Consider the following 24,556-nt stretch of genomic DNA (forward strand, 5'->3'; position numbering starts at 1 on the left):
AACAGAATGTCATGCCTCTGTATCACTCAATGCGTAGACTGTACCTTGAATACTGTGTGCAGTTCTGGTTGCTACATCTCATAAAAGATAGAGTTGCACTGGAGAAAATACAGAGAAAGGCAATCAAAATGATAAAGGGCATGGAATGGCTCCCTTATGAGGAAAAGCTAAAGAGGTTAGGGCTGTTCAGCGTGGAGAAGACATGACTGAGGTTATGACAGAGGTCTACAAAATCATGAAAGAACTTGAATGGGTAAACGTGAAACGGTTATTTACTCTTTCAGATAATACAAGGACTAGAGAGCACTCCATGAAGTTAGCAAGCAGCACATTTAAAACAAATCGGAGAAAATTATTTTTCACTGAGCACACACTTAAGCTCTCGAATTTGTTGCCAGAAGATGTGGTTAAGACAATTAGCTTAGCTGGGTTTAAAAAAAAGATTTGGACAAGTTCCTGGAGAAGTCCACAAATTGTTTGTCAAGTTGACTTAGGAAATAGCCACTGCTTATTACCAGCATTAGTAACATGGGATCTATTTAATATTTGGGTACTTGTATTCTGGATTGGCCACTGTTGGAAACAGGATGCTGGGCTTGATGGGTCCTCGGTCTGACCCAGTATGGCGACTTCTTACATTCTTAAAACCCCTAAAAGCGCATCTAGTTGGCACAGCAATACAAAGAGCATAGTACAATAAATACTTATCCAATAAGCTCAAGTCAGTTTTTAAAGTTTGATCACTGGAAAGAGCTGAGCTTTTTTTTTTGTTTTAATTTTTTAGAGGCCCAAGGCAATGACTGAATGGGGGGGGGGGGGGGTGAGGAATAAGGAAACCACAGTAATTGTTAGCACAGAGCAGCAAAAAAAGCTAGCAACGGCACTGCTCCCCCATTTGCCCACCAACTCGCCTTTGTTCATCTCCCTTCTTTTTGCACCCCACTCTCTTCTTTGCCCCTCATCCTCCACGCTTCCCCCTCACCTTTCTTTCCTTTCTGCCTCCACCATCCTTTGTTTATTCTACCTTTGACACTGCACCAATATTCCCACATTTAACCTTCTCTGTCTTTGCCCTCTTTTCATCGTGTTCAACATTCTCTCTTTTTCCCCCCAATCCCCTTTCTATCATCCACCTATCCTACAAAGCTACGGTTTATTTTCCCCTTCCCCGAGGAAGCTAAGCCTCGGGCACAAAAAAACAAAGGGCTTCTTCACTTAATCGCACTCCCTACACTGGGAACAGAATGACACAGGCCTTCCGCACGCGCCGCACAGCGGTGAGGGCGGGGTCCGGAGCCCTGCGCGCGCAGGCCAGGAACGGTTACCCTGGCTGCGGGTCTTCGCTGCCATCACCTGTCTTCGACACCCGGCCAACGTCCGCGGCGGTTGGTGCTGAAGCGCGTCGCTATGGAGGATTCGCATCGCTCCTCCATCCTCGCCACTTCTCTCTTGAAGGCTCCCGGCATTACCCAGACGAGAGCGTCGGTCGCATTGTACGAGAGGGAAGAGGAGGGTCGGCAAAAGGAGGCGCTTTGTGGCTTTCGCCATTTCAAGGTACCGCTGTGAAAGGCTTGCTGTGTGGTATAATCTAAATATAATATATTGGCCCTGCTGGCTGATTTGGCTGGGCCCGCATGTAACCTACAACCAGTATGATCTTTGGGCCTGGGTTTTTTTTTTGCACTTAGAGCATTCTGATCGTTTTAGCCATGAAAAGGTAACTATATTGTTTATATAGTATCATTAGTGTAGTGCTGCACAAGAGAATTCCATTGGTTATAAGTGGCTTTTGCAGGGAGGTTGTGGCTACTTTAAGGTCATCCAGTGGAAGCTGAAGCAGATCCCCAGGTTTTCAGCTCACTGCATGGATTTAAATCTTAGATCTGATTACTTTCCTTTCCAAGCCCCTGCTTGAGGTGAGTTATATTCACGTACAGTAGGTACTTCCCTGCTTCAGGAGGTTTACAATCTAAGGGGCCTGTTTACTAAATGTTTTCTCCCATTCTGTGGTTATAGAAAAAATGCTTTGTAAATAGGACCCTAACTTTATCTAAAACCCAGATTTTAAAAACCTGGTGCGCATGAAAACCGGGAAAGATGCACAGAACGGGTTTGACAAAAGGGGGTGGGATGGGGTTCTGGGCATGGGCATGGGTTCCATTTGGAACGCCATGCCTCCGGACCTCAGACTGGAGACCTGTCTAATAACTTTTAAAAAGAAACTAAAGACATGGCTGTTCAGCCAAGCCTTCCCCACTACAAACCCCATTGCCTGATCAAGAATTGTTCCATCACCCACTTATGTATACAAATTTTTCCATATTTTTCATGCATAGTATCTATTAAAGAGGTTGGCTCCTTGCCCCCCTCTTTTGTATATAGTATTTATTTATTTATCTCGTTCACCCCCTCTTTATTTCTTACTCCAAGTTAAGGCATCCTTGTTATAATGTAACTTTTATGCTCCTTTATCTCTTGTTGATTGGTTAATTATATTTTCTGCTTAGTTCAATGTAAACAGAGTTGATTTGATTTGTGTCAAGAAAGTCGGTATATAAAAGCCTTTAATAATAATAATAATAATAATAATAATGGGTGGGCAGGGATAGCCCATGCCAGCAGCTGACCCGCCTGCGCAATCCGTTACTGCTCTGGAGAGCTGGTAAGTTCTAAAACAAAAAAAAAATGTTAGGGTTTAAGGGGTCGGGTGGGATAGGGTAAAAGAGAGGCAGGTTACGTAAGGGTTTTAGGAAGTTCCTTCCCAGTCCGCTCTGTTATTGCATTGGAGTGGGAGGGAACTGGGAATAGAGCCTATCACATCACCGTGCGCATGTAGTAAAATCCCCCCCCCGTGTGCGCGTGAATCAGCATGCGTATGTGCACCACATGGGTATGGATTTTATAACATGCGCGCACATGGACGCCCGCATTCGGGTCTTAAAATTTACCGTTAAGGTAGTAGAAGGTGAAGTAGCTTATCTAAGGTCACAAGGAGTGTCACTGGGAGAAAAGCAGGATTTGAATACTGGCTTTCACAATGCTTAAAGAAGGGGTTTAGAAAGTCAGGCTGCAGTCTCAGGATGATATGAAATTGTGTTGGGAACACTTTATGATAATATCACAGAAAAAGAGGATCCTTAAAAATAATTTCTGCACAATTTCTGGAGTTATTTCTGTGTGCATTCAAAAGATCTATCATAACAACTATGCTACCTTTTAGCACAATTTCTAAAACTTAATTGCTGGCATTCTTACTTCATTTTCTTTAATTGTAAATTGATTTTAATTTTGATGTGATGAAAGAGTATAGCTCCTGAAAGTTAGTCAAGGAATGTAGTTAGTCCAATAAAAAAAAAAGTGGAATCTTGTGTATTTTTATGTTGACCTTTATTTCCATGCTTTTAACACTACAGTCACATTGCTTTTGGTTAATTTTGACAGCTTTTATATGCTGGGGTGAGGGTGTTTTGGCTGGCTGTGAATAGCAACTCAGTATTCAGGTGATTAATTTTTAATAGCCTGTAAAACATTCATCTTTTTTAATAACTATAAGTTAAACAACCTACCCAATAGAGCGTAGGTACTAAATATTTTTCCCATAGATGCAAAATAGGTAAACCTTTTAGTTCATCTGACTCAGGTTTGCTAAGATTGTCAGTTGGAAACTATTAGTTTCGGGGGGGTTGGACGCGCGTTTTCGACGTGCTATTACCCCTTACTGAATAAGGGGTAAAGCTAGTTGCAGAAATCCACTTCTTACCCTGGGATATGCAACATGGAATCTATCTACCCCATGGGATCCTGCCAAGTACTTGTTATTTGAATTGGAAACAGGATACCGGGCTTGATGGATCTTTAGTATGACCCAGTATGGCAAATCTGATATTCTTATATCTCCAATCACATCTCTACAAGCCCTCTTTGTGTTCACTATGTGGATTTGTTTATGACTTTAATTCTAATTCTGAGTGTAATTTTCCTTGACACTATTAGGCCGATACAACCAGCGGAGCGCACTATTTTCCCACGGTTGGACGCGTGTTTTCGACGCGCTAGCTTTACCCCTTATTAAAAAGCAGTGGCCCCAGAACAGATCCCTGGGGCATTCCAATAATCATCTTTCTTCACTGGGAAAATTTACCATTAAGTCCTATTCTCTGTGATCTATCTTTTAACCAGTTCACAATCCACAAAAAGACACTGCTCCCTATCCTATGACTTTTTAATTTTATTTCATTCATTTATTAAAACTTTATAAACTGATCGTAGAGCATGTTACCCAAGCGGTAGTACAAATGGTAAAACAGTCATAAACTTCAAACTACATAAAATAAAATCCAATGATACATAATCAGAAGTACTTCCCCCTCGCAACACACCTCCTAACTGGACCTCAACATGCACATATCCCTCAATCAACATAACACCTTGAACACTTAATATTGTCAAATTCTAACATAACTGCTCCCCTTAAATGTTAACTGTTATTTTACTTTTACTCTCCCTGAACTTTTACTCCCCCCGAATTTTAACTATTATCTGACTTTGATTATGATCTTTATACTACCTCTTTAACATGTCTTACACTGATTGAAACTTGTAAACCGTTGTGATAGCGAAACCGAATGACAGTATATAAAATTCGATAAATAAATAAATATTATGAGTTTTAGCTTCCACGGCAAGCCTCTTTCAAATTCTCTCTTTGAATTCCTGTTCAAAGCTTTGCATCTAACTTGCCAGTGCTTATTCTGTTTCTTGTTTTCTTCATTCAGATCCTTTTCCCATTTCTGGAGAGATGTATTTTTTAGTTTGTATAGCTTCTTTCACCTGGCATGGTTAAAAAGGTGTTTACCCTTCTTTCCACCTTTTCTAATGTGTGATCTAGGCTTTGAAGATGGTATTTTTAAACAATGTCCAAGCCTGATGTAAAATCTTAACCTTTACACTTGTTCCTTTCAGTTTCTTGTCGATAGCAGGGCTGAATTAGCCATGCTGTTTGGGAAGCGCCGCGATCCTGGGTAGGCGGAGTTTCTCTTAGCTGAACACAGAGTTTTGAACTCTGTGCATCTGCGCGGTTGTCTTCCCGCGCGGTTCCCTCACCTCTTCAGTTTCTTTTTTTCCGCGAGCCGCATGCGGGGTATTTTTCTCTTAGCGATTTTTCTCTGACTAGATTTTTCAAGTGAATATTTTTGGCGTTTTTCCTCAGAATTCTCATCCCAGATGGCTCCGAAGCCATCTGGTTTCAAGTATTGCCAATGTGGCAAAATTTATGTCCATCACGGATGGACATAATTATTGCTACATTTGCTTAGGCCCGGACCACGATCAAAAGTCGTGCCGGGACTGCAGCAGGATGTCACAGAGGGCCCAACGACACTGGGCCGCGAAGATGGAGGGGGCTCCGCTTGGGCACTTCAGCCCCACCATCCTCCGTCCATTCTTCGCCGGGACCGGTGAAGTCTGGTAAGGCCCATCTGAAGCGGGCATCCTCGCTGGGACCAGCGGGACTCGAGAGGCCTGAAAAACAATATAGGCCAGTGCTTCACACACCCTCAAGGCCTCGTTCAAAAGCCGGGGATCCGGCAGAGAATCGGCGCAAACCACCAGGGGATATTCCATCGGAGCTTGCGCCGTCTGTGTTATCAAAGACACACGACGCCTTAAAATGAACGAAGCACGACGCACCCTACGGCGCACCGCCGCGACAACGCACTCTCAACGCATCACACGACGCACAGAGCAACCAAGGAGCACGGAGCAGGCAGGGCGCATGGATCAACTGTGGAGCACGGAGCATCTACGGTGCACAGAGCACATACGCATGACGCACCCATGGAGCATAGGATAATCCAGGGAAGCCCCTATGGCGCATGGTGCTAAAACAATGCACCTCCAATCACCAGAAAGAAGTGCATTGGGCAAGCATAGCCATAAATTACATCATATTGCTTCCATAAAACAAATAATACGATCAAGAAGTTCTTCAAGAAAGTCCTTAACTTCAGATGTGGACATTCAACGCTTATCGACATCAGATTCCCTGTCATCGGGCCGTTCTCCTAGCGGTAGTTCTTTGGCCAGTCTCTCATCGCTTTCTAGACAGAAGAGACATTCTCCTTCTTTACAAATTCCATCAACAAAACGAATTCGCCCTTCGCCAGTTATACCTCCTCAAGGTCAACATAAGGGACAGGTACCGAAAGATATTTTGCTTGCGGCTATTCCAACAAGAACCCCAAAGCAAAACATTCACATTCCTCCACAAGGTACTTTGGCTGCATCAACTATGACGAAAATCTCAGATATTCTCTCCTCTTTTTTCAAAGAATTGGAAAAATCAAAGGAATTACCATCACAACGTTCTCCAGAAGATTCTCCTGAACTGCCTACAGGGATAGAACCTCTACAACCAGAAAAAGAAGATATTCCAACTTAACCCATCAGCCCTGGTTCTCCAGAATCAGTTTATTCTGTGACTTCCTCAACAGGTTTGCCCTCTGACCCTCAGGAAGGTTTACCTGAACCATATTCTCCTCCCGAGGACTTGCCCTATTCGAAATTTGTTGAGAAAGTAGGAAGTCGTCTTCAGGTGGAAACAGGAAGAATACCTGACCCCAGAGCTGAAATGCTCGGTATCTTAAAGATATTCGAATCTCCTCCCGAGCCTACTGCTCTCCCACCTCATTCGGTATTAGAAAATCTACTCTTTAAAATTTGGAAGACTCCTTTCTCATCACTGGCTACTTCTAGAAAAATTGACATCAAATATAAGATGCGTAATTCAACAATTTACGAATCAGCCCAACTACCACACCAATCAATAGTGGTAGAATCAGCCTTGTCCAAGGCAAAACGGAATAAGTTGCATTCAAATACTCCACCGGGCAGAGAAAATAAATGCCTAGATGATTTTGGGAAAAAGATTTATTATTCCTCTATGCTTACCAATAGGATACAACATCACCAGTTTTACACTACACAATACCTCTTTGAAACACTCCAAAAACTGCATCCACTGTGTATGTCCGAAAACACACCGCACCAGTCTTTCTTGGAGCTGGAAGAAGGACTTAGACATTTATTACGCTCTATTTATGAATCTTTCGAATCTTCAGCAAGAACATCTGCTTCAGCTATTGCGGCCCGGCGTATGGCTTGGCTTAGAGCCAGCGCAATTAGGACGGATGTCCATGAGAAGTTGGCTGACATTCCATGTATGGGCGACAATCTCTTTGGAGATAAATTTGGAGATATCGTATCACATTTGAAAGAACAAAGTGCAGCAGTACAATCTATCACCACTCCTGCAGATTCTCAGAAGTCGCAACATCGTTTCTATCCTTACCGTCGTCGGTATTACTCGAGACCATACAACAGGCCTTATACGAATTACAGGCCTCAACAGTATGTCCCTCCAAGAAATGCAGCTCAACAGGGCGCAAGGGGTCGTGCCAGGCAGCAAAGAACAACAAAACAAGTGCTAACCCCTCAGCAGAAGCCTGCTTCCTCTTTTTGAAATTGATGAAGCCACCACCACTACCTGCTTTCATAGGAGGACACCTTCAATTTTTTCTCCAAAATTGGGATTCTATCACTTCAGATCAGTGGGTACTAAACATTATCAGAAACTGTTATTCTCTAATTTTTCAATCCACCCCATCTCTTCCTCATATTCCTCCGAAGAGGATGATACCATACCACTCCACATCCCTCACAACGGAATTGAACAACCTGCAGATTCAACAATCTATCCAAATTATTCCCCTTCAGCAACACCAAGGATTTTATTCCCAATATTTCCGCATTCCGAAGAAAGCGGGTGGCCTACGACCCATTCTAGATCTCCGACTACTCAACAAACATATACAGAGAGAGAAATTCAAAATGACTTCTCTCAAAAATATCCTACCACTGATTCAACACAACGATTGGCTATGTTCCATTGATCTGAAGGATGCATATTCCCATATACCAATTCATCCTTCTTCTTGGCGTTACCTATGTTTCCAAGTTCGGAATACACATTACCAGTACAAAGTTCTCCCATTTGGCCTAACTTCAGCCCCAAGAGTATTCACCAAATGTCTAGCAGTGGTGGTGGCTCACCTAAGAAAACTTTCGATCAAAATATTCCCTTATCTGGACGACTGGTTAATAGTAGCATCGGACCAATCTACACTGAAAGAACACACGATACGCACGATCGAATGTCTTCAGACATTGGGATTTATAATCAATTTCGAGAAGTCTCACCTACAACCTACTCAAATACTTCAGTTCATAGGCGCTCTCATAAACACAGTCTAACAGAGAGCGTACCTTCCTCAAGACAGGATGCAAAACATACAATCACTGGCACACAGCCTACTTCACAGAAGCCGGGCATCAGCACGCCAGGTTCTTCAACTTCTGGGTCATATCGCAGCAGCAATCTATGTGGTTCCCCACACCAGACTACACATGCGCCTTTTACAATGGGGTTTAAAAACTCAGTGGTCTCAATACATACAACCACTCACCACCAAGATTCAAATTACAAATGCAATGAAAGAGGACATTCAATGGTTTCTCCTATCTAAGAACCTTTCCATTCCGTTTACCACCTCACCGAAAAACTCTGACCACAGATGCCTTCAACAAGGGTTGGGGAGCAAATCTGAACGACAAGAAAACTCAAGGTCTGTGGACCCCTCAGGAATCCACATATCAGATCAATCTCCTGGAGCTAAGAGCCATCTGGATGGCACTTCAAACGTTCTCGGATCAGATACAGGGATTAAGCCTCATGGTATATACAGACAAGCAGGTAGCCATGTTTTACATAAACAAAGAAGGAGGGTCCGGTTCTTGGACTCTCTTCCAGGAAGCAACATGAATTCTACATTGGGCAATCAAAGCCCAGGTATCAATTCAAGCAACGTATCTTCCAGGTCTGGACAATGTAACAGCAGACTGTCTCAGTCTGATTTTTCATCCACATGAATGGACCTTGAATCCAGAGGTGGCACAAACCATCTTCAAACAGTGGGGGTTTCCCACAATAGACCTCTTTGCCATGGAAGCAAACAGACAAGTCCAAACCTTTTGCTCAATTTACCCCAGCAATCAAAGGATGGCTCCAGATGCCTTTCTCATTCCATGGACACCAAGCTTGATGTATGCCTATCCACCCATTCCACTCATTTCTCGAACGATTCAGAAATGCATCCAGGACGTATCGGACATGATTTTAATAGCCCCGGCATGACCGAGACAGCCCTGGTACATCTCTTGAAACTCTCCATTCATCCACCGATACCGTTACAAAACCTTCCACATCTTCTCACACAGGAAGGGGGCTCACTACTTCACTCCATGAATCAATCACTTCATCTCACAGAGTGGAGGTTGAGAGGCAGATATTAACTCCCTTAGGCTTATCCTCTCAATTAGAGGATATTCTTATAGCGTCACGGAAACCTTCAACTAGACGTAACTACAAAGGGAAGTGGCAACATTACTTAGACTGGTGTGCCCAAAAAACATAAACCCTTTTTCATCCACAGCCACTCAATTATTGCAATATCTGCACACACTCTATGAAGCAGGATTAGCAACCACTTCGGTACAAGTTCACATCAGTGAACTTGTACCGAAGTGGTACAGTGGTACAAGTGGTACAGTATAGCAGCCTTTCATGAACCTTTTAATAACCTTCCAATGTCTAACCACCCATTGATATCTAGATTCATGAAGGGAATGATCCGACTTCGTCCACCGGTGACTAAGCCTCCAATTCCATGGGACTTAAATGGAAAACAGTCTTTCTCATTGCCATTACTTCTGCAAGGAGGGTCAGCGAACTGCAAGCCTTGTTCACTGCTCCCCTTATCTTGAATTCTACCATGACAAGGTGACCCTTCGTCCTCACCCTTCTTTTCTACCTAAGATGGTAACATTTTTTCATCTTAACCAAACCATAACTCTACCTATCTTTATGCCAAAACCACATAATAACGAACATGAAAAACTTTTACACACATTAGACTGTAAGAGAGCGCTGGCTTACTATAAAAACAGAACTCACTCAACTTCGAGACCTTCTCAACTGTTACTTTCCTTTAACCCAAATGATCCTGGTCAACCAGTCTCAAAAAGGACTATAGCCAGTTGGTTATCACAATGCATACTTTTTTGCTACAACAAACGCTCCATCAAATTACCCACTAAGCCTCAGGTGCACCAAATTCGCGCCACTGCAGCATCAGTTGCACACTTGAATAAGGTTCCATTAATTGAGATCTGCAAAGCGGCAACATGGTCGTCCATTCATACCTTCACATCGCATTATTGCCTCCAACAACAGACGACCTCTGATGCAGCACTAGGCACAGCAGTCTTATCATCACTAAAAAGAACATGAGACTGTCTACCACTTCAAAGGTTGATGTCCTATCCTAAGAACAATAATATACAAGGACACAACCAGGGAGCTTGGGACTCCCAAACAGCATAGCTAATTCAGCCCTGCTATTGACGGGAAAAAGCAAGTTTGCTTACCGTAAACGGTGTTTCCGTAGATAGCAGGATGAATTAGCCATGCTGACCTACCCACCTCCCTAGACAGTCCCAAAGAATCAAACATCCCTTCTGAGCTTACCTCTCGCTTGGCTACAAAGAAACTGAAGAGGTGAGGGAACCGCGCGGGAAGACAACCGCGCAGACGCACAGAGTTCAAAACTCTCTGTTCAGCTAAGAGAAACTCTGCCTACCCGGGATCGCTGCGCTTCCCAAACAGCATGGCTAGTTCATCCTGCTATCTACGGAAACACTATTTACGGTAAGCAAACTTGCTTTTATATTCTAACCCCGAGGCTTGGGTAAAAGTCAATGGGTCGTACTCCCTACCTTCCAGATCCAACGGGAGTCAAGACAGGGCTGCCCCATGTCGCCCTTGCTGTTTGCGCTGTTCTTGGAACCTCTGGCAACACATATCAGGCAAGTGGAGCAAATTTCAGGTGTACAGGTGGGTGATCGTGAGTTTAAGCTCTCGCTTTTTGCAGACGATATGTTATTTAACCTCACAGACCCCAGAAAATCTTTAGAGAAGGTAATTGTGGAGCTGGGTGCTTTTAGCAAGGTCTCAGGATTTAAATTCAATTTAGAAAATTCAGAAATCCTAAACATCTCTGTCCCCAAAGACCAGCTCCTTACACTGAAGCAAAGTTCTCCTTTAAATGGGCGTCTAATTCTATTAAATACTTGGGTATTCGAATAAGCAATTCATTAGAAGAGCTGTTTGATTTAAACTTTTCACCTCTTATAAAATCTCTCTCCCAGGACTTACACACTTGGTCAGGTTATACCCTTTCTTAGTTTGGCAGAATAGCCTCTGTTAAAATTAACTTAATCCCACGGTTTAACTACCTCTTTCAATCTCTTCCGACATTTTTTGGTGACTGAGAAAGTGGAACATGATCTATTATTGGGGAAAACTCAAGTTGAACACTGGTGTGATCAGGCAGACATGCTGAAAAAGACCCTCTCCCTGCTATACTGGTTTCTCAACTGGGATCTGATGGGGTAAACCTCATATGTAAAGGTGTGGGAAGATGACCTGGGGAAAGAGCTTCCAGAAGAGACATGGGATTTAATTTATTTAAATGTTAAAAGGTGTTCTATCTCAGCCCTCGCACAAGAAAATAGCTATAAGATCATGATGAGGTGGTATGCTACCCCAGAAAGGATTGCCAGGTTTGTTCCATCGTATCCAAACAGCTGTTGGAAAAGGTGTGGGAGTATTGGAATGAACTTTCACATGTGGTGGCAGTGCCCAAGGATTGGCGACCTGTGGAAAAATATATTTACGCTGGCTTCAGACTTGGGCCTGGATTTATCAAAATGCACTAAATATCACATGTGATAGGAAAAGGGGCGGGTTTTATGTTACTAGGCAGTTTATTGCAAAGTGCGCTATCTTAGCGCTTCACATAGGTATTAGTTCAAACTGCGATAACTTTTTCACACTTTGCGATAAGTGCCAGAATTATTGTATTTCCTACATACAACCACTGGGGGGACCATTTAAAGCTGCTGGAGATCCAGCCTAGCTATCCAGGGCCCTTCTACAACCACTTGGGGGGGGGGGGGAGCCTGAGCCTAGCCTAGCCATAATGCCCTCATACTAGGTAGGTATTTATACCTCTATATGAGGCCTACCTAGTCACTCGAGGTGAGGTTTAGGTATTAGTGTAGGGGTTAGGGGCCACTTTGACTTTCAAAGTGACATGTACAAACAGAACAATGCTCTCTTGTGAAGATTTGATGACCTTCGGAGTGAGGAAATTCACACAAAGATGAGATTTGTGCAATGTTCTCGCAACCTAGCCAGGTAGAGAGTCCATCAAGCTAGGTTGAGAGAACATTGCACAAATCTCATTGTTGTGTGAATTTCCTCACTCCGAAGGTCATCAAATCTTCACAAGAGAGCACTGTTCTGTTCGTACGTGTCACTTTGAATCTCAAAGTGGCCGTAACCCCTACACAAATACCTAAACCTCAACTCGAATGACTAGGGAGGCCTCATATAGAGGTATAAATACCTACCTAGTATGAGGGCATTATGGCTAGTCTCTCTCTCTTCCCCCTCCCCCCCCTCCCCAGTTGTAGAAGAGACCTGATAGCTAGGCTGGATCTCCAGGAGCTTAAAACTACTAAAATCGGCATTTGCGAAAACATCGCATAGTGCGATAAAGCCCTATTGCACGGCTTTACGCAAATGAAAAAGGTGTAGTTAAAATACACGTTAAAGCTGTGCGATATGGCTTCGCAAATTATGAAGCCAGCCCACTTGGTCACTAATCCCGCCCCAAACTCCTCCCCTTTTTCTAATTTGCATCACACTATGCGTTATGAAGTTTTCGCATGCGTTAAAGGCGTTATTTTCATGCGAAAATGCCTTACGCATGCGAAAACACCATATAGCAATTTGATAAATGACCCCCTTAGCAGGGTCAATGGTAGACCCCAACCCGGAACAAGCTTTACTAAATGTCTCACTTGATAGGTCGGATTTAGAGAATTCTCTATTCCAACAACTAATGCTGGCAACACGATGTGCACTGGCAGTCTCCAGTTTCAAAAGTTTTATATATATAATCAGTTGAACCAGTTCAAGGTTAATCAAGTATTAAGCAACATATTTTAACACTGGCTTTTCAAAGACAATACTGAAGAGCTAAGCACGCTGCATGGGTATATGTAGGCTGATGTCAACTTTGAAATCTGACTCCATCTCCCATCTGCTATGAGGAGAGCACAATACCCATTGGTCCTGAGTCCATCTGTCTACACTAAGGAAAACGAAATTATCAGGTAAGTAATTTCTCCTTTTTAGCCAAAAGATCTTCATTCAAAAATTGGAGGAAGGATCCATCAGAAGAAAATAGGATAAAGCATAAGCATTGGCAAGTTAAATGTAAGACATTGATAAGACAGGCTTAGAGAGAATTTGAAAAGAAGTTGGCCATAGAGACAGAAACTCACAATAAAAACTTTTAAAAATATTTTATTTATTATTTTATTTGACGGCTTTTATATACCGACGAACGTTGGGAACATCTCATCGGTTTACATAGAACAAAATTAGCAACAGGCTTTACAGGTAACGCATAACAAACAGCCCGATACTGTAAAACCGCGGGAGAGCAGACGAACGCCCGCTCTCCCGGCGCACGCACCGGCCCTTTGCCGGTGCGAGCTATCCAGTATGCTCCAGCATGCAAATTAGGCGCCGCGGTGCAAACGAGGGAAAGGAGGCGCTAGGGACACTAGCGCGTCCCTAGCGCCTCCTTTTGGCCTGGAGCAGCAGCTGTCAGCGGGTTTGACAGCCGACGCTCAATTTTGCCGGCGTCGGTTCTCGAGCCCGCTGACAGCCACGGGCTCGGAAACCGGACGCCGGCAAAATTGAGCGTCCGGTTTTCGGCCCGACAGCCGCGGGCCGAATTCAAATTTTATTTTATTTTATTTTTTTACTTTTTTTTACTTTTGGGGACCTCCGACTTAATATCGCTATGATATTAAGTCGGAGGGTGCACAGAAAAGCAGTTTTTACTGCTTTTCTGTGCACTTTCCTGGCACCGGAAGAAATTAGCGCCGACCTTTGGGTCGGCGCTAATTTCTTAGAGTAAAATGTGCGGCTTGGCTGCACATTTTACTTACTGGATCCCGCGCACATACCTAATAGGGCTATCAACATGCATTTGCATGTTGAGGGCACTATTAGGTGCTGCGGGTGGGCCGCGTGTTTTCCTCCCCTTACTGAATAAGGGGTAAGGGAAAACACGCGTCCAGAGCAGGCTGACAGTGCGCTCCGACGGAGCACACTTTACTGTATCGACCTGTAAGGAGGAACAGGCTTTAAAGGTAATACATAACTCAGGAGGAACAAAAATTATCAATAGGCTTTACAGGGAAAACTTAAATAAACTTAGGGGAGCAATAAATTCGTAAACGTTGCGAAACATATATTCACAGGATTGCATGTAGGATACAAAGATAATGCTATATATGTGATGTACAGGGATAAGCTCGCATGGAAGTTGAGAGACTGGGGTAGCCGTGGAGTGAGATATACTAAGGAGGTGCTAGAGTGTGCAGACGGTTAGGTGTAGGAGTGCTTGAAGAACCAAGTCTTGAGGTTTTGCCTGAATATTTTTGGGCAAGTTTCCTGGCGGAGAGAGGCTGGTAGTTTGTTCCAGAGGTAAGGCCCTGCTAGGGAGAGGGCCCTTTCATTTGTGATGCGAAGCTTAGTCAGCTTGGGTGAGGGGGTATGTAGTGTGGCCAGGTATTGTTTTCTAGTGGGTCTATTATTGTGAAAGGTGAAATGCTCTTTAAACCAGTGCATGTTTTGGTTGTGAAGGGATTTGTGAATTAGAGTGAGAGCTTTGAAGTTAATTCTAGATGCTACGGGTAACCAATGCAGATGTTTGAGTACAGGGGTTATGTGATCATTTTTGTGGGTGTTGGTGAGTATATGGGCAGCTGCATTTTGGAGGAGTTGCAGCAGTTGTATGGTGCTTTTAGGTAAGCCCAGCAGCATGGAGTTGCAGTAATCTATTTTCGATAGGACAAGGGCTTGTAATATGGTACGAAAATCATTGAGATGTAACAGAGGTTTGTGTTTTTTTTTAGAGTGTGCAGTTTAAAGAAGCAGTCTTTCAGAGTGGTATTGATACATTTTTTGCAGTTAAGGTGATTGTCAAGGGAGACGCCAAGGCTGCGTACGTGAGGAGGGAAGGTGGTATTAGCGGAGGGATCATTGAGCATTGGTAGAGAAGGAGAAATGTTGGGGGGTGAAATGAGGATGAGTTCTGTTTTAGCGGCGTTGAGGGCGAGAAAGTTGTTGGATAGCAAACTGCTGATAACAGAGAGGGCGGATTTCCAGGTTTCTATAGCTTTATGTATTGAGTCTGTAACCGGAATCAGTATCTGCACATCATCCGCATATATAAAGTGCGGAAGGCCTAGTTTGGTAAGGAGATGGCAGAGGGGGAGGAGATAGATATTGAAAAGTGTAGAGGATAGAGATGAACCTTGGGGTACTCCTTGATCTAGGGCATGAGGTTTGGAAGTGGAATTTCCAATTTGAACACTAAATTGTCTTTCAGTCAGGTAGGAATGGAACCATTGAAGGGCCGAGCCTGAGATACCAATGTCGCTGAGACGTTCTAATAGAATGTGATGGTTGATAGTATCAAATGCAGCGGATATGTCAAGAAGAATTAGGATGTGTGAGAGACCTTTATCAAGACCTTTTAGGATGTGGTCGGAGAGTGAAATGAGCAAGGTCTCAGTACTATGGTGCTTGCGAAAACCATATTGTGAAGGGGATAGGATGTTGTTTTCATCCATATAGTCTGATAGCTGTCTGTTAATAGCTTTTTCAAGGACTTTTGTGATCAGTGGCAGGTTGGAGATAGGTCGGAAGTTGGAAAGATCCGAGGGGTCCATGGAGGGCTTCTTTAAGATGGGTTTTACAATGGCATGTTTAAGGTTTTTGGGGATACTGCCAAGTACAATGGACTTGTTTATGATGTTCGAGATGGGTTTAGCAATAATCCCGGGGATGGAGAGGAGATTTTTTGTGGGGATGGTGTCTGATGGGTGTGTAGAGAGTCTGATTTCTTTTAGGATAGATTCGATTTCCAAAGATGAGGTGGTGTCAAAGGAAGAGAGTCTAGCAGTAGTTTGGCATTGTAGGGTTTCAGTGGATGTTTGTATGGAGGGGAAGCGTGACATGATGTTGCTTATTTTATTGTGGAAGAAGGAGGCTAGGTTTCACATTTAGTCTGGTTGTCTATGTCAGGTATGGAAGGAGTGCAGGATTTCGTTAGGTTGCTTACTAGTTCGAATAGGGCTCTTGGATTGAATTGCAAGTGGTGTATGCATTGTGAGTAGAAATCTCTTTTAGTTGTATTGATAGCTACTCTGTAAGAGTGAAGGTAGGATTTTAATTTATTTAATTGAGTGATGGTGGGGTCTTTGCGCCATAATCTTTCGGGCTTTCTAAGATTATATTTCATCTTCTTTAACTCTGGTGTATACCAGGGTTGTTTGTGTCTTTGAGATGTGTCGATTTCGCGCTCTTGTATGGGGCAGATCTTATTGGCAATCATGCTGGTGATATGGTTCCAGGAAGTGAGTGCCGTATCAACATCTGTTAGGTCGAGGGAGTTGATGTCCGTGGAAATGGCTGTAATTAATTCTTCTTGCTTGCAACTACGTCTAAAATGTATGACTTTTTTGCCTTGAGTGGGATTGGGGGTTTTAATCACAGAGCATGTTGCATCAATGCGATAGTGGTCGGACCAGGGGATAGGTGTGCATGAAGGGGGGTTAGTGCGGATTTGGGAATTGGTGAATAGGAGATCGAGTGTGTGGCCTGCTTTGTGAGTAGGTTGTGAGATAGTTTGTGTGAAGCCGAGTGCATCTAAGGCAGTTAGCAGTGAATCACAGGAGGACGAGGTGGGGATGGCATCAACATGGAGATTGAAATCCCCAAGGATGAATGCTGGAACATGTATGTTTACATTTTTGGATATGTATTCAATCAGGAGGGAGGGGTTAGCCTCAAGGAGTCCTGGTGGGGCATACACTAAGCAGATTTGAAGGTTGTGAGCATGAAATAGGCTGATTTCTAGCCTGGGTGGAGTGGGGATAAGTTTCCTTGTTAATTTAAAAATCTTTTTGGACGCTAGGAGGAGGCCACCTCCTCTTTTCTTAGGTCTGGGGATGGAAAAAATGTCATATCTTTCTAGTGGGAGTTGGTACAGTAGTATTGTGTCCGTATCCTTTAGCCATGTTTCTGTGATGGCTAGGATATCAGGGCTGTCATCCAGTAGGACGTCATTGATGAGGGCAGATTTTTTGATGATTGATTGAGCATTGAGTAAGAGTATGGTGAAGGTTGTGAGGCCGAGTATTTGGGTGAGTGGGGTGGCCATGATAGGGAGGAAGTTTCTGTATTGGTCTGAAATATATTCTGTATTGGTCTGAAATATATCTGAAATATATTCTGTATTGGTCTGAAATATATCTGAATCAAAAAGCCTGCAAGGGAGTCGGTTGGACCGTTGAATGATCAAGGGGTAAAGTGGCATTTAGAGAAGATAAGGCCATCGTGGAAAAATTAAATTATTTCTTTGCTTCGGTGCTTACTGAAGATGTTGGAGAGATACCCGTTCCGGAGAAGGTTTTCATGGGTGGTGATTCAGATCAACTGAACCTGGAAGATATGGTAGGACTGATTGACAAACTGAAGAGTAGTAAATCACCTGAACCGGATGGTATACACCCCAGGGTTCTGAAAGAACTAAAAAATGAAATTTCAGACCTATTTCAATTCATTTGTAACTTATCATTAAAATCATCCGCTGTTCCTGAAGATTGGAAGATGGCCAATGTAACCCCTATATTTAAAAAGGGATCCAGGGGTGATCCAGGAATCTATAGACTGGTGAGCCTGACTTCAGTGCTGGGAAAAATCATGGAAACTGTTATAAAGAATAAAATCACAAAATGTTTAGATAGACACAGTTTGATGGGACACAGTCAACATGGATTTACCCAAGGGAAGTTTTGCCTCACAAATCTACATTTTTTTGAAGGGGTGAATAAACGTGGACAAAGGTGATCCAGTAGATGTGGTGCATTTGGATTTTCAGAAGGCATTCAACAAAGTCCCGCATGAGAGGCTTCTAAGAAAACTAAAAAGTCATGGGAAAGGAGGCAATGTCCTTTTATGGATTACAGGATGGTTAAAAGACAGGAAACAGAGAGTAGGATTAAATGGTCAGTTTTCACAGTGGAAAAGTAAATAGTAGAGTGCCTCCAGAATCTGTACTTGGACCGGTGCTTTTTAATATAATTATAAATGATCTGGAAAGGGGAATGACGAGTGAGGTGATCAAATTTGCGGATGACACAAAATTATACAGAGTAGTAAAATCTCAAGTGGATTGTGATAAATTGCAGGAGGATCTTTCTAGACTGGAAGATTGGACTTCTAAATGGCAGATGAAATTTAACCTGGACAAGTGCAAAGTGATGCATATAGGGAAAAAGAAACCTTGCTGTAGTTACACAGTGTTAGGTTCTATCTTAGGAGTTATCACCAAGGAAAGAGATCTAGGCGTCATAGTGGATAGTACATTGAAATCGTCGGCCCAGTATGCTGTGGTAGTCAAAAAAGCAAACAGGAATTATTAAGAAGGGAATGGCAAATGAAACATAGGATGTCATAATGCCTCTGTATTGCTCAATGGTGAGACCGCACCTTGAATACACTGCACCTCAAAAAGGATATAGCTGCACTGGAGAAAGTGCAGAGAAGGGTGACCAGGGGCATGGAACAACTGCCCTATGAGGAAAGGCTAAAGAAGTTAGGGCTGTTCAGTTTGGAGAAGAGACTGAGGGGGGATATGATAGAAATTAAAAAATCATGAAAGGATTTGAAGAAATTAATGTAAATCGGTTATTTACTCTCTCAGATAATAAAGGACCAGGCGGCATTCCATGAAGTTAGCAAGTAGCTCATTTAAAACAAATCGAAGAAAATTCTTTTTCGCTCAGACATTGTTAAGCTCTGGAATTCATTGCCAAATGATGTGGCTATGGCAATTAGTGTAACTGGGTTTAAAAAAGGTTTGGATAAGTTCCTAGAGGAAAAATCCATAAACTGCTATTACAGTAATTAATAAGAAATAGTAGCTTGTGATTTATCTAATATTTGGGTAATTGCCAGGAACTTGTGACTTGGATTGGCCACTGTTGGAAACAGGATACTGGGCTTAATGGACCCTTAGTCTGACCCAGTATGGCATATCTTTTATGTTCTTATGTTATGTAGCTGTCCAGCAAAGTTGTCCTGATTCCAACCGACAACCAGGTGGCAATGTGTTATGTCAACAAGCAGGAAGATTTGGGGTCATACCTCTTAAGTCAAGAAGCGGTCCATATCTGGTCATGGGCCCTGTCCCATGGGATGGTGCTTAGGGCTATGTATCTGGCTGGAGCGGAGAACATGATAGCGGACAGACTAAGTCATACCTTCAGACCCTACAAGTGTTCTCTGGATAAATGGGTTGCGAATTGGATGTTTCACCTCTGAGGGAGCCTGGACATGGATCTCTTCACGACCCCTTGCATCAGGAAGGTGCCTTGTTTCTGCTTCCTGTACAGGACAGTTGGCAAACCATCCTCAAATACCTTTGCCCAACATTGGGGCGAGGGTCTTCTGTACAGATATCCTCAAATTCCCTTAGTAACGAAGACTCTTGAAGCTTCGCGAGGACAAGGGAACTATGATTTTCATAGCCTCTTATTGGCCGAGACAGGTCTAGTTTCCATTTCTGCGGGAGTTGGCCATTCGGAGGCTGATCAGTGTTTGGGTTTAAGGTGTTTGAGTGGATTCTTGGGTACTGCGGAGATGGCCACTCCCACGGGGAGGAGCCCCATGAGGAACCACAGTACTAGGCTAGACTCTATACCCGCAGACACGAGAAGTTGTATTTATTGTACAGCTCGATGGTACTGCCCGGGGAGCGGGCAGCAGTGAAGGTAACCCAGTGAAGTAGTCCAGGGGTCCTCAGCAGAGGAGACCAGTCTCACGCTCGAGTAGGTGATAGGCAGCGCGGCGTAGCAGGAACAGGTCCCAGATGTGGACACCGAGCACTGAAGCTGAAGATGAGACAGACTGAAGGGTTAGTACACACTGAAGTAGAGCTGTATTGTTGAAGGTCCTGGCAAGCAGTAGTAGTTTAGTGGCAGGCACCAGATAGGGAGAGCAGGCCCTCGAGGAACAGTTTATCCCAAGATAGGTACCTGAAATAGAGCAGATGGGCCCCTGAGAAGCAGGTACCCAGGTTAGTGGAGAAAATACCCCGAAGGGCAGAGAGAGCTTCCTGCGGCAGCAGGGAAGCGGCAGAGCAGCTTAGACCGGAGGCAATCCAATCCAATCCTTGCTAACTCAGTTTGTTAACAAACGAAGGGCAGGCTAAATACCAGGATGTGATGACGTCACTCAGAGGAGATGCCCCCGAGGTTCCTGCCATGAAGTGGATAAAGACGTGGATGGCTTGCGCGCACGCACCCTAGGAGGCCCTCCGGAAAATCATGGCGAACACCGTCGTTGTTGCCGATCCGGGGACACCGGAGAGAGCGGCATGAAGACGCGGCAGCAGCCATCGTCCCAAAGCTTGAGGAAAGAGAAGGAAGAAAGGTGAGGCACAGAGGTCGAAGCCGTCTGAGACAGACGGACACAACAGTACCCCCCTTCAAAGGGCCCCTTCCAGACCCCCTACCTGATCTTGGTTTTTGAGGATGTGCTCGATGAAATTGACGAAGCATCTCTTTGTCCATGATATTAGCCAAAGGTTCCCAAGAGTTTTCTTCTGGTCCGTATCCCTCCCATGACAGGAGGTATTTCCAAACTCTGCCTCTCTTTCTTACATCAAGGATGGCATCCACCTTATATTCAATGTCTTCTTCTGCATCAACAGGGTTAGGTTCAGGTGTCTTGGTGGAAAACTCGCTAAGAACAAGCGGTTTCAGCAGCGAAACATGGAATGCATTGTGAACCCTCATAGCTGGAGGAAGTTTCAGACTATAGGTGAATGAGTACAACTGTCGGAGAACAGGAAAGGGTCCGACAAAGCGTGGAGCAAATCGAGCAGATGGAAGCTTAAGTCTCAGATGTTTGATAGAAAGCCAAACTTTATCTCCAGGCTGGAATTCAGGAGCCTTGCTTCGGTGAGCGTCATAGCCTTTCTTTGCTCGTTGTCCTGCTTTTTGGAACATCTCTTTAGTCTTTCTCCAGAGCTGCTGTATATCTTTGGCAGTAGATTGAGCTGCTGGGGATGACACAGAAAGTGGAAGGTGGTAAAGGTGGTAAAGGTTGTCGTCCGTAGACCATTTCAAAAGGAGTAGATCCAGTAGATGACACTGGTTGCGAATTGATGGCAAATTCAGCCCAGGGCGACAGTTCAGACCAGTCATTCTGTCTTGAACTGACATAGGCGCGGAGGAACTGTTTGAGAGTTCTATTCATTCTCTGTTTGGCCATTTGACTGAAGATGATATGCAGAGGTGAAGTCAAGTGTGATGTCGAATTTCTTACCAAGGCTTTCCAGAAATTTGCTGTAAATTGAGCTCCTCTGTCAGAAACAATGTGTTTAGGCATGCCATGTAGGCGAAAGATGTGACTGATGAATAACTTAGCAAGTTTCATGGCTGATGACAAGCCAGGGTGAGCCATCTTCGAAAATTGATCCACTGTAACCCAAATGGTATTGTTACCTCCGGAAAGTGGCAGGTCCACCACAAAATCTGTTGTGATATGGGTCCAGGGCTCATCCGGTGCTGGCAAGGTTTGAAGCAGGCCCCAAGGACGTCCGGGCGGAGGTTTCTGTCTGGCACAATTGGAACAGGAGGCTACGTAAGCTAGAGTGTCTTCTTTCATGGTGGGCCACCAGTAATATTTTTGTAGCTTGGCTAGTGTTCGCCACTGACCAGGGTGTCTGGCCAGTTTCGAATCATAAACCCATCTTAGCAATTTCTTTCTTAGATTGCAGGGTACAATGGTCTTGCCTGGGGGTACCAGATGTGTAGCTGTGAGAATCACTCTCTTCGGGTCAATAATATGCTGGGGTTCATCAGGTACGTCCTCTGAGAGGAAAGAGCGAGATAATGCGTCTGCTCTGACATTCTTGTCACCAGGGCGATATTTCAGCAAAAAGTCAAATCTGTTGAAGAACAGGGACCACCTTGCCTGTTTATGGTTGAGGCGTTGAGCATTTCGGAGGTACTCCAGATTTTTGTGATCAGTGTAAACAGTAATCTGATGTTGTGCACCCTCAAGCCAGGGGCGCCATTCTTCAAATGCCATTTTTATTGTCAGCAGTTTTTTATCCCCAATGCCGTAGTTCTTCTCCGCTGGTGAGAAGCGTTGGGAAAAGAATGAACAGGGGTGCACGATTTTTGAATCACCGGTCTGGCTTAATGCGGCCCCTACACCTACATCAGAGACATCGACTTCCACAATGAAGGGTCGAGTAGGGTCCGGATGGGAGGGGACATGGTTTGCTTTGAAATGCGTCTTTTTAACTTCTGGAATGCAGTCACAGCTTCCATAGACCAAGTAGCAGTGTTGGCTCCCTTCTTAGTCATTGCTGTTAATGGAACAGTCAATGAAGAGTAATTTTTAATAAAGGTCCGGTAGTAATTGGTAAATCCCAAAAATCGTCTTAGAGCTTTTAGGCCCGTGGGTTGTGGCCATTTTCGAATACTCACAAGCTTCTGAGGGTCCATTTGGAAACCATTGTTTGAGACAATGTAACCTAAGAAGAGCACGGATTCTTTATGAAATTCACATTTAGACAATTTGGCGTACAAGCGGTTCTTGCGAAGCCTCTGCAGAACGCTTTTGACATCTTCCTGATGGGATTGCAGGTCCTGAGAAAATATCAAGATGTCGTAGACAGCGACATATTGGTAGAGTAAATCATGCAGAATATCGTTCATCATGTTTTGGAAGATAGCCGGGGCGTTGCACAAGCCGAAGGGCATCACCAGGTATTCAAAGTGTCCATCCCGGGTGTTAAAAGCCGTCTTCCATTCATCGCCAGAGCGGATGCGAACTAGATTATATGCTCCTTTGAGGTCAAGCTTGGAGAATATCTTGGCTCCCTGTAACCTATCAAATAGCTCTGAGATGAGTGGTAAGGGGTAGCAGTCCTTTATTGTGATCTCATTCAGACCTCTGTAGTCAATGCACAGGTTGGGGACCACTGAGATTAGAGCATTGATTAACCATTGTATCTATGCAGCATGGCACACTATTGCACTGGTTTGGAAGGAGGCACATAATGTATATCAATGGCAGGCAAAATTGACTGAAATTGCTGTGATAGAAAACATTACATAATCGAAACGAGGAAAATTGGATAAGTATAATAAAATTTGGAAAAAATAGTGGGAATATTTGAAACAATGAGAGTTAGGATCTAGGGGCAATGAAGGAATAAGGATAGAACAGTTAATGTGAAAAGGATGTTTTATAGTATGCTTGTCTTATATTGCTCATAATTTTCCTGGCAGATGAGTTATTGGCTGTTCAGTTTACATTATGTATACTGATTTCCATGATCACTGTTAAATAAAGAGTATTAAAAAAAGAAGATGTCTTGGTGTCCTAGTGGCTTCTAGAAAGCCTTCCACTAGAAAGTCTTATGGACTGAAGTGGAGGAGGTTTTATATGTGGTGTGATCTTTTCTCCTGCCCCACACAAAAACTAATTACTTTCTACACCTATCGGAAGCTGGCTTGAAGACCAACTCCGTTAGAGTTCATCTGTGTGCTGTTGGCACACACCATATAGAGTAGATGGGACACCCATTTCTGTATAGCCTATAGTCGTACGTTTCATGCGGGGCCTGCTACAGTTGAAACCTCCCCTATGGTCTCCCTCTGTGCCTTGGGACCACAACGTAGTATTGGCTCAGCTGATGAAAGCTCTTTTTAAGCCGCTGCGCTCCTGTATCCGGAAATATCGGACCTGGAAGGTCATATTTTTTGTGGCGGTCACCTTAGTGTGCAGGATCAGCGAACTCTAGGTCTTAGTGACTTAGCCACCTTACATTAAGTTCCTTCCTAAGGTGGTGATGGACTTCCATCTTAACCAGTCCATCGTCCTGCCAACATTCTTTCCTAGGCACCATTCGCACCAAGACAAACAAGCCCTGCACAATTTGGGTGCCAAGAGAGCCTTAACCTTTCATCTGGAGTGGACAGAAGCCCATAGACAGTCCACCTAACTTTTTGTTTCTTTTAATAGATATAGGTTAGGCATTGCCATTGCCAATCAGACACTGTCGAATTGGCTAACAGATTGCATCTGCATCTTGGGGACCATGTCAAGACTCATTTTGTTTGAACCATAGCAGCGTTAGTTGCCCACTTGCGAGCAGTTTCCCATGGAGGAGATCTGTAAGGCTCTGACATGGAATTCTCTTCACAC

General features: G+C 43.9%; 1 protein-coding gene across 1 annotated transcript in view; it reads left to right on the forward strand.

Moving 5' to 3' along the window:
• The first annotated feature begins 1,286 nt into the window (after positions 1–1,286).
• Positions 1,287–24,556, forward strand: part of FAM161A (FAM161 centrosomal protein A) — a 111,502-nt gene continuing 88,232 nt past the window's right edge. Inside the window, exon 1 of the mRNA XM_029593696.1 lies at positions 1,287–1,554. The gene's annotated coding sequence lies outside the window, so the exon portion shown is untranslated. The remainder of the gene's footprint in view (positions 1,555–24,556) is intronic.

Source organism: Rhinatrema bivittatum, chromosome 3, assembly GCF_901001135.1.
Source record: "Rhinatrema bivittatum chromosome 3, aRhiBiv1.1, whole genome shotgun sequence".
NCBI classification, from domain to species: domain Eukaryota; kingdom Metazoa; phylum Chordata; class Amphibia; order Gymnophiona; family Rhinatrematidae; genus Rhinatrema; species Rhinatrema bivittatum.